Source organism: Theobroma cacao, chromosome 8 (genome assembly GCF_000208745.1).
Source record: "Theobroma cacao cultivar B97-61/B2 chromosome 8, Criollo_cocoa_genome_V2, whole genome shotgun sequence".
In the NCBI taxonomy this organism is placed as follows: domain Eukaryota; kingdom Viridiplantae; phylum Streptophyta; class Magnoliopsida; order Malvales; family Malvaceae; genus Theobroma; species Theobroma cacao.
Genome location: NC_030857.1, coordinates 15,955,034 through 15,965,662, shown reverse-complemented (window position 1 = coordinate 15,965,662; position 10,629 = coordinate 15,955,034). Strand labels below are relative to the sequence as shown.

The following is a 10,629-nucleotide window of genomic DNA, read 5'->3' as shown; positions in this document are numbered from 1 at the left end:
ACATTACAGAAATTAATTTCTCTACAAAAATTAAGTATGCATGAAAATGCCCCTGTGAGCCAGAAAATAATATTATATTGTCTTGATTTGGAAACGACTTATGATTTCTTGAAATGCGAGATTTAATAACTGTCGCTCATCGGGGAGATGCAGAAGCTGATGCTAAGCCTTGTGGGGTTTCGATCGGCATTCCGGATAATTAGTGCCTATCGGGACGTCGCGGCGGTTGTCATGGGCCCGATGGGAGTTCCCGGTCGTGACATATATAGAGTTATTTTGACATATTTTCAAGGCCTAAGCAGCTAGATCTCTGAGATTTTAGGTTCGAATTTTAGCATTTTATGCGTTTTTCTACTTTAAGTTTGATTATATATTAAGTAGTTAATTTAAATTATTTTAGTTTAATTTTATGTTATTTTGTTTTAAATTACTTTAAAAGTAGTTATTGCTGATTTCTCTTATTGCTTTTGTAGGAAATTTGATGAAAAAGGCTCATTTGATGAAAATTCATGCAAGTATGGCGATGGCTTTATTTGTATATGTTTTCGTATTTTGACTATATGTCTCTATACAAAATTCAAATGATGTGATTCTTGGACCGATAGAATTATCAGAGGAGGGGCTACAACTTTTATGTTTACTACGTCACCTAGTTTAGATAGGATCATGGTCAAAATGTTTGTCTAATTCGAAGCACTGCAGTAGTATGCATGGACTGAACATGATAAGGTTTGTGGAGCATATCTCTTAATCTAGAAGCTCAATTGATGTGATTTTTTATTCATTAGAAATTTAAGAGACAATGCTAAAACTTTCATGTTTACCATTTTAACCAGTTTCGATCATATCGAGGTGAAAATAATATTGGATGATGCTCAACTGCTGCAGTTCTGCACAAGGCAATAGGTGGAGGAAGGGTGTGGCCTTGAGTTACTCAAGGTTGCAGCACATAGGAAGCCAAGGTCGTAACGTTGAAGAAAAAAAGGTTGCAGAGTTGGTGAAAGGAAGTGCATCGTACATTTTTTTTTAAGCTAGAGTGCCACAGCGCTAAGAAATCATGGCCACAACGTTATTGTAGCAAAAATTCAACGTCGCGAGCCAAAAGAATCATGGTCGTGGCACCGAATGATTTTCCAAAAATAAAAATTTGATGAAATTTTGGAAATTAGGTTACTTAGAGCCTATTTAAGGAACTTTTTTTAGAGTTTTTAAGGCGAAGGTAGCAAGCAACTACTCTAGAGAAAAAGAGCCAAGAACAAAGCAAGAAAATAAGAGAATTTGAGAGAGAATTAAGATGATAAAACTTCAATAATTAGTTTCTTTCTCTACTTTGGTGTTTCTTTTATTTTATTTGACTTGGATTCATGGCTAAATTTCTTTAGATGTTGTTTTTATTAGTTATTATGAGCTACATTATCTTTCTAGGATTGTGGTGGGTTTCAACATGTAATTTGAATATTTGTTTCTCTTTTATTTACTATGAATGGGTATAGTTTTGCCTATTTAAATCTGTTCTTAATGCTTTTGATTGCTTGGCTAACAATTAATTGATTTGTGAATCTAATCGAAACTCAACAGAGAGATTTTAGATTGAACTAAGGTTTGAATAATGTATATTCACTTCACTTAGATAATCTGATTCGCAATTCGGGTAGACATACGCCAATTGCCACACATAGCCACATTAGAACACTAGCTTAATGAACCATATTTAATTGATTCCTATAGACATATAGTGACCCAATTAAGTTAGGTATTTGTGCAAGCATCTCGACAGTAACTTGTACATAGCTTTGGATTCTAGGTTAGTAGAACTACCCATGATTGTAAATAATAAAAGAAGCTGGCATTAGATGAAGTGTTGAATGAACCCATAATCTTAGGTTTTAGTTTATTGCCTTTCCCACTAATTTTAATTTCTATTAGTTAACTTAATACTTGTTTTAAAAAATTTTAGTTAAGTACTAAAATTGCTTACTTCCAAAGTAAAGAGGCTAAGCATGTACCAACCTTTTAACATTATCAATGTCCTTATTCTTGACAATACAATGACCAGGAACATATTTAGGAACAAGGCTTTGACGTATAAGAATCTCATAATCAAAACCTTTATAATTTCTACAACGACCCTCTTCCCGATCATTACCGGTGTCCGAGACTTGCTAGAGAACCCACCCAAATCCTGAACAAGTCTTAGTTGAGATTCTTGTTAACTAAGTCAAACATTTTAATATGTATATTAAAAGACTAGATTTCCTTATAATGTTTCACCCTGTGGTGACTATTAAAATTCTACCAAATTATATAAAATATGATCGTATACTTAAACCAAATAAGAAGCTTTAATTAAAATTCGGTAATTAGATAACAATATCCAATTCTAACAAGCTTCAAGATACATTCAAATATCACACTTAGAATCCATTACACAACCTCAAAGTTTCTTAGCGATACAATTTCGATAAACTAATAATTTTTATAATTCTGATCTACACAACATAACCTCTATGCAGCGGAGCGACTCGGAGTGGAACTCTAAGAGATGCCATGACCTACATTGCAACAAGTCAAAATATGCTTGTTGAAATGTGCCAGGTCCAAGAACCCATCCACTAGATGTGGTTAACTTGGGGAGTCACCACCAATCTTTTTTTACCTAGGTGCAATTGGCAACCTGTTAAATTTGTTCTATTCGACGAAATCTTAAATTGATTTTAGGTCCATAAAAAGAACGATAAATTAGTCTGCGTATTTTTTAAAGTTGGGTTCGGGAGTGCGGTTACGTACAGGGGAAGATTAACACTCCTATGACGCCCGTTCCATGAACGGTACCATTTAATCATATGTTATCCTAACCCATTGATTTTATTCTTATGTTTTCTTAATTATTATTTATTTATTTCATTTTTATGGGGTTTAACATGCTTATGATGCAATTGTGAAATGCATGGCATAAAATCGAGATAATGCCAAACAAAAACCTTTTATTGAGTGCATTTTTTGAATACGCCCATCATACTGGTGGGATCTGAGAGTATTCTCTCACCTAGGGAAATACTTGAGAAACTTGCCTTCACAAGTTTACTAGGTATATCCCATTATCAGAGTAGTCGTTTGAGAGTAAAAACAATATTTTCATGAATACAAATCCTAATATGGGCAAAAGCCTTTTGTTAAAGATATTTCTCCTAACCCTCCCACCATACTGGTGGGGTCTGAGGGTATCTTTTCACATAGGGAGTTTATCGAAAAAACTCACATTCGCAAACTTCCTCGAAAAATCCCATCATCGAGCTTATGCTCGAATATAGAATATGTCTATATGCCATGACATTTAATAATGTAACAAAAGCACGTGATGCACTCATAATTCTAATATTTGTTCCTTATTTCCATTATTTCTCCGTGTGAGCATATATACCATGAATAAATGTTTTATATCTACTTATTGTTCCATTTTTATTTCGTTATGTACTTTGCTATGTAAATATTTATTCATTTCATTATATGAAATTTTTTGAAATTATATTTTTAGACCAAGTATTTTTATTTTATTTATTTCATTTTTTTATTTCATAATTATTATTTATATATGTCTCTTATCCATTCCTTTTTGTATTATTATTATTGTTAACATACTTATTGTTATCATTACTTCCTTATTTTTTTGCATTTTTGACCAATTAGTAATTGAGTATATAACTTGTATTTAAAATTAGAATCATCGGAATTCAAAATCAAGACCCTCCCAACATACTGGTGGGGTCTTAATCAAAATCCTTAATCTAAGAAAACTTATTTAAAATTGTGACTTCTCGCGTTCTGAACGAACATCCTATCATCAGTATTGATTCCAAATTAAACATCATATTTTTATACTTAATAATTTCATGCTAGGTCTTATACTTTTTATTTTATTTTATTTTATTTTCATTTATTTATTTATTGACTTTTTAGACTAAACCTTGAAACTTTCCTAATTATAAATATTGATCATAAATACATTTTCTATTTTTGCTAATTTACCTAACCTATTTTCCTAGAATGGTCTAAAATTAAACCAAAATTACATTTTAATTAGGCAAAATGGGCTAGATACAAAATCAATTAAAATAGGCCCACAAGCAAAAAGGTAAAGGTTATGCCTTTCTGGGCTAAGATTAGCCCATGGAAGGCTCAAGCCTACAGCACTAGATCTGTCTCTTGAGGCCCACACTGCTGCTTTCAAAACTCATCATTTTGGTGCTTGAATGGCCACTTCAAGCTGTACCCAAAATGGCGCCGTTTAGCACGCCTCTGTGCTTGGGGTATAAAAGCATTCCTTTTTTTTTTATTCTTTCCTTACCATTTTCTCTCTCTAACCCAAATGTTCTCCCTTCTCTCTATTTTTTTTTCTTCTTCTTCTTCTTCTTTTTTTTTTCTTTCTCTTTCTGGGCACGTAGCTCTCCTTTCTCTCTTTCTTGTTCCCGACGTCGTTCCTTTCCCATCGAAGTCTGTTTTCTTTCTCTTTTTCCTCCCTCGTCGGAGTCACTTCTCTCCCTCTCTCTCTCTTTCTTCTTCTCTCTCTTTCCTTCCCTCTTTCTCTCCGCTGACGTCTTCTCTCTTACTCCCTTCTTTCACTGCCAGTCAGATCTCCCCTAGCCCAAAAGCTCTCCCTTTTCGATGACCAAATCAGGCCTCATCTCCTTCACCGCAGGTTACGCAAAGCCAAAATCTCTCTAAAAATCAAAATCCCACCTAAAACCTAAACCAACAAACTCTACAAAACACCTCTTACTTCTTCCATTTTTTGCATATATATTTTGATTTTTATGATAGTTTTTTTTATTTGATTTTTTTTTTTGGTTGTGTCAATGGTAGAATGGTTGCTAGAAAGTTAGGGATTTTTAATTTGTAGGTCTCGCTTGTTTGAAGAAAAATGAGATTTTTTTTTTTTACTGTTGATATATCTAGTTTTTTTTGTTTTTGCAAGATTGGTTTTTTTTTTTTTGATCTAACTTTCAAAATCTCCCCTCCCTGTTGTTGTTTTGCCCCCCTTTTTTTAAGAGTTAGATTGTCCAAATTTTTGTACAATTTAGAGGTGAAATCATGCTTTTCTAAGCATGATTTCACAAGGCTCTAGCACAATGGGGGGTTGGCAGCCGAAGGTGTCCATCATTCCCCTAAATTTGGCTACTTTTCAAGGGCATTAATGCCCTGCAATGATGAACTAGAGAATGGGGTTGCGCACACGCTCAGTCCTTTCCTTGCTTTCTTTTTTTTTAATTTTATTATATTATTTAATTATTTTATTTATTTATTTTGATTAATTTTTTATTATATATATTTTTATTTGGAGAATAGGTATCTACAGTGTTGAGGCAATACACACGAGCTAATCACTTATCTACAAAAAGAGGAAGATAAAGGGGGTGAGTCTCACAGACTTAGTGATCCTCGATAGATGGGAAACAAGCCAGGGATAGAAAATTTGAATATTAAAAACATAAGAATATATATATATATATATATATATATATATAACAATTTAAACTCAAATGGAACATTTGTGCCTTACATCTAAACCTAAGAATTGTGATGCAAAATAACCATTTCAAGTAATGTATTAAAACCAGTGCAAGTAAAAGATTTCTACCGTTGAAATCATTTAATGTCCTTTACTTAAAATCAAACTAACATAAGCACGTACACTCCCGTAAAATCAAGCATTATCAATGCTTATACACAAGCTTATAAACAATCTATCCTTGAGGTATTAAACGCAAAATCATCTTATCAATAAAGGAGCTATGAAAAAACCTGCATTTCTCACCATGCAAAAGAATTCGTGTTTGAAAACGCAAAGAGATATCACTCTCGAGTAGGTAATCGTAATTATCAACCCGTAGACCCACTTCCACATAATAACATCCGAGATGCCATCCTCCACCAGATTCCCACAATCATGGCAGTCTCGATGATGTTGGCCGACATCGAAGAAATCATGTAGTCGTAACCACATATATCAACCTGTGGCCTTGCCACGTATATATATCATAGACTGTGGCCTAGCCACATCTAATAGCCTGTCGGTGATTCAAAGGTTCTCTAGCTAGAGCTCACTTATACACAAGGGTCATACTATCCCAATGTGACATTCGGCCTACTCTCAAATCTCCTAGTTTGACAAAACCATTTATAACCAAATTAGGTTTTCAAAAGCTTATTTTAAATCTATTTCCAAAATACCAATCACGGTGACATTATAAATCCATTTGTAAGAATTCATTATGTAAAACCTTTGCATGAGGTTGAAATATTAAATCCAAGCATGGTGAACATAAAGCTTATTCATGAATGCACATCAGAAAAACAAGTAAGGCACGTTTTGACATAAATCATGGTAAAGAGTTTGTTTCACGGGTTTTAAAACCCTTTACATATATAACTTATATATATACAAAACGTTTCTAAAAACATGGCATTCACAAGTGCCTAGCATTCTACCAACTCATGCTTTCCACAAAAACAGTGCAATCCGATTGCAAATCCATTTAAAAATCACCTACCGAAGCTAACAACTCATGCTATTCACAATTGTATTTAAAGAAAATCGACAATGTTTATTATACGTATATCATTATATAGTTTATGAAACTTTTGAAATAGACACCCCTTACTCTCCTCACAATGGCGGGTCACTATGTCGCCATTGATTTGGGTGTGCCTTCAACTAATTCTACTTGCCGATCACCCGTTACCTCTTTCGGTACACCACCACGGTAATCCTTCCTCACTTATACACTTTCTAGTAGCAAATTAAACTTAATATACTTAGTGAACATCACCACAATTCAGCTCATATTTGCTGTTCTATATACCATGTTCTTAGTTCTCTTTATTTTCAAGAATCCCTCACAAATAATCTACCTCTTTCATTATGTCTACTTTCGTATTTATATTCAATTGTACACATATATAGGCAGCACATTAATCAATCAATCTTTAATCTAATTTCACATTTTTCACCCTTATTATTCACAATAATTTAACATGAAATCTATATACTTTCAACTAATTAACTCCAATATAACATAGTATGCCCACATTACATATTTACCTTCCGATTTTTACCTTAAATTCCACATGCAACTCACGAACTCCTCACATCCTCGGTCACCCTTGTTGCAACAAGTACAAATAATCAATACACATTTTTATTTTTCCTTTCCACTTATGATCTCAAAGTTAAAACACTTACCCATCATTTGTTGTTTGACCTTGAGTGGCTTAACAAGTCTTCAATTAAAAGGGTAGCTTGGTTATCTTGTTATATGGTGGAAGGCAACTTAATCATGCGAAGCATATGACTTAATAGTTTAATGAGGGATTTTTGTTGTTGCTTTTATCTTGTTATTTAGGTCTCATCTGTCACGACCCGAAACTCCCATCGGGCCCATGACAACCGCCGCGACGTCCCGATAGACACTCATTACTCGAAATGCCGATCGAAACCCCACAAGGCTTAGCATTAGCTTCCGCATCTTCCCGGTGAACGACAGTTATTAAATCTCGCATTTCAAGAAATCACAAGTCGTTTCCAAATCAAAACAATATAATATTATTTTCTGGCTCATTGGGGCAATTTCGTTATTTTTCTTCGAAACTACCGAAACCCGCCAAAAACATGGTGTGTGGGTGAAAAACACATGTTTCATAATTAAAAGTAAATTTAGATGTCTAAAATAATTATTTGGAACGAAATTATAATTGTTTGAATAAAATAATAATATTCAATAAAATATTCTATTTTCTAAAAAAAATAATATTTATAGAGAAATCCATAAATAATTTCTGTAGTGTAAAAGCTAAGTATATTCATACGTACTTTAAATCAGATAATTGAAGTATAAAATTTCTTTTACAGTGACACGTGGGCTCCCAACTAACTAATAAGGTGCGAGTCTGTGAACCTACAATTTTGTCGATGCAAGGCTAACTAAAGTCCTTGATGCAATCGGCTATCTACCAGCTATCCCAAGCCTAAAATGTGGGGAATTGAGGGTGGTGAGATTATAAAATCCCAGTGAGTAAACAAATACCATCTAAACCATCTAAAGTCGAGTAAATGGAGACAATTGAAATAAGTCATCATATTGTAATTTCATTACCTTACAACTCATTTCAACCAAATAAACAACTAGGCTTATGATTTCCTGAAAAGCTTGGCTCGTGCCAAAAATCATTCTCATACTCAGTTATCAGGGATGCCTTGATCGAGGGCTATCCCAATTGAGTCCGCCAAGGCTATTAAAAAGTCATGTACGCATAAATTATGCCTTTATTTTGAAAACATAGCCGTTCCTTGGCGTTGGCTGAGTTCACCCTCACGTGATGGCTTGGCATGATGTGAACTCTAAAAGTGTTAGCCTCAAGAGTTATCCACCCGTGCCTCTCATACTGAGGTAAGATATAACGGGGTGTACCGTGCCCCTATAATAGGCTGGTTCACGGAAACTCGCCCACTGTAGTAAGCTAATCAATATCCCACCATACAATAAAAATTCAACAGCATGACATGGGCAATTTTATCATTATCCAGCCTATCAAGGCAAACAACAGTTTATATATTTCAACACAAATACCAATTCAGCCATTCATGCCAATATTGTCATAAGCCAATCAATTAGAACCATAAATTCACAATACATTAAATGGTCTCTAATTACTCTATTTGAAAAGCCATTATTCAATTTTAAAACAATTTTATGAAATCATTTCATTAAATCAAATTTTGTTTATAAAATCAAAAAATTTAATCATTTAATTCATTTTCCATGAAATTCAAAAAACCGGATAAAAAACACTTTAGATAATTAAGACGATAGTAAGATTACTCACAGTATCAGGAGTATAAATACTCCTAGTCTCGGTCTTTGGTGTAATCTCTTTATCCTTATCAAATAGCTCACCACTTATACATCACACATGACACAAAATTCAATAATTTGTGTCAATTTTTCATACACTATTTCAGGCTTTCTAAATCTAAATGAATGCATGCAATGGGATGCAAAATGTCCGATCAATCACTTAAATGTGATATTCGACCTAAGTCACACTATACTCGGTCTAATCGGCTAAAATCTCCAATTTAACTTCAAATCAATTCTTCTCACTTTCTACACTCCAATTATACCTAAATTACCTCAGTGACTATGAATGAGATTCAATTTATCAGTCCCAAGTCAATAATCACACATATCTATACGTTGAGCAAAAATTCAAATTTTCACACCAAAATTTTCCATTTAATTTCTAGCCTCACCAAACATCAAATATCACCAAAATATCATGAAATATCATCAATTTCAGCCACAATATCTTCCCTAGAAAATTTGGCCAATGAAGAACACATAAAGAATGGGTGATTTTCAAGCTTGATTCTTACACTAAACACCATAAATCATTGAAAACATCCATATAACTTAAAATCCAACCAAACCATCACCAAACTCTCTCTCTCTCTCTCTCTAGAATTCGACCTTCATGGGTTTCATCATGCCAACTCAATTTTCAGCCATGGAAATAAGAAAATAAAGCATGGGTATGCTAGATCTCAAGCAAAAATTGAAAAATCATACCTTATCTTTCATGATTCCTTGAAATTTCCATAATTTTTCTTGAAATTCTCTTATCTAAGGTTTGTTCTAGTTTTTCCTTTCTTTCCTTTGTCTTGACCGAATATGGAGAAGAAGAATGGGATAAATATGGGCTAATTTTTATAAAAAATAATAAAATATCCTTGCTTGACACGTGTCACATGCTTATTAGTCCATTTTTCTTTTTATACTTTAATAATTATGCTTCCATTCTCCACCACATGATTAGTCAAAGGTCAAAATGAGGATAAGGGAAGACCATGTGCTGGACAAGTGTCCTGGTGGTGGAAAATTACTATTTTGCCCCTAGGGTGGCAAAATTACCATTTTTCCCCTATACTCTAAAAATATCGAAATTACAACTTTTTCACTTATCAACCTCAAATTATACTCCAATGAGTGAAATGTGATCAATCTTGATCAAAAACTTCTTCCAATATTCCAATTTTATCCTCAGGTGGCAAAATTACTATTTTACCCTTAAATAGTGAAAATTTTGATTTGACTTCAAATTAATCATCGAACTCCGAATCACCATATTAAGTCATTCCTTGATTGTAAAATTTTGAATTTCACCTTAAAATCCCTATTTGACCTAGTTCGAGGCTTAGATCAACTTTATTGTACCTCTAGGTACAATATCGACTTTTGTCGATTTTTCGGGACTCTCCTAGTAAATAAACATGCTATCCATCACATGTATGTCATGACAAGTATTTTATAAGGTCGGCCTTTACATCATCGAATTCGGCATGCATAACATTTATAATATTGCATAAAAAAATCTATCACATGCTAGCTACATAGGATGATGATGGACTTTATCTAATCTAGCTTCCTTGAGCCATCAAGGGAACCAGTTTGGTCAAATATCACCATATCTTGTAGTCTTGTAATCTTCATCTCTAGTTGGTGCCTTCGTCCTTCATTCTTAGAATTACAAAATTCTCTTTCTAATTTAATCCTATGAATTCTAATTACATATTTA

The 10,629-nt window shown here is 33.5% G+C and overlaps 1 long non-coding RNA gene across 1 annotated transcript; it reads left to right on the top strand.

The window, feature by feature from the left end:
* On the top strand, nt 219–1,321 carry LOC108663082. The gene is made up of 3 exons (XR_001929005.1): nt 219–322; nt 474–729; nt 837–1,321. It is a non-coding gene; the product is annotated as an uncharacterized LOC108663082 (long non-coding RNA).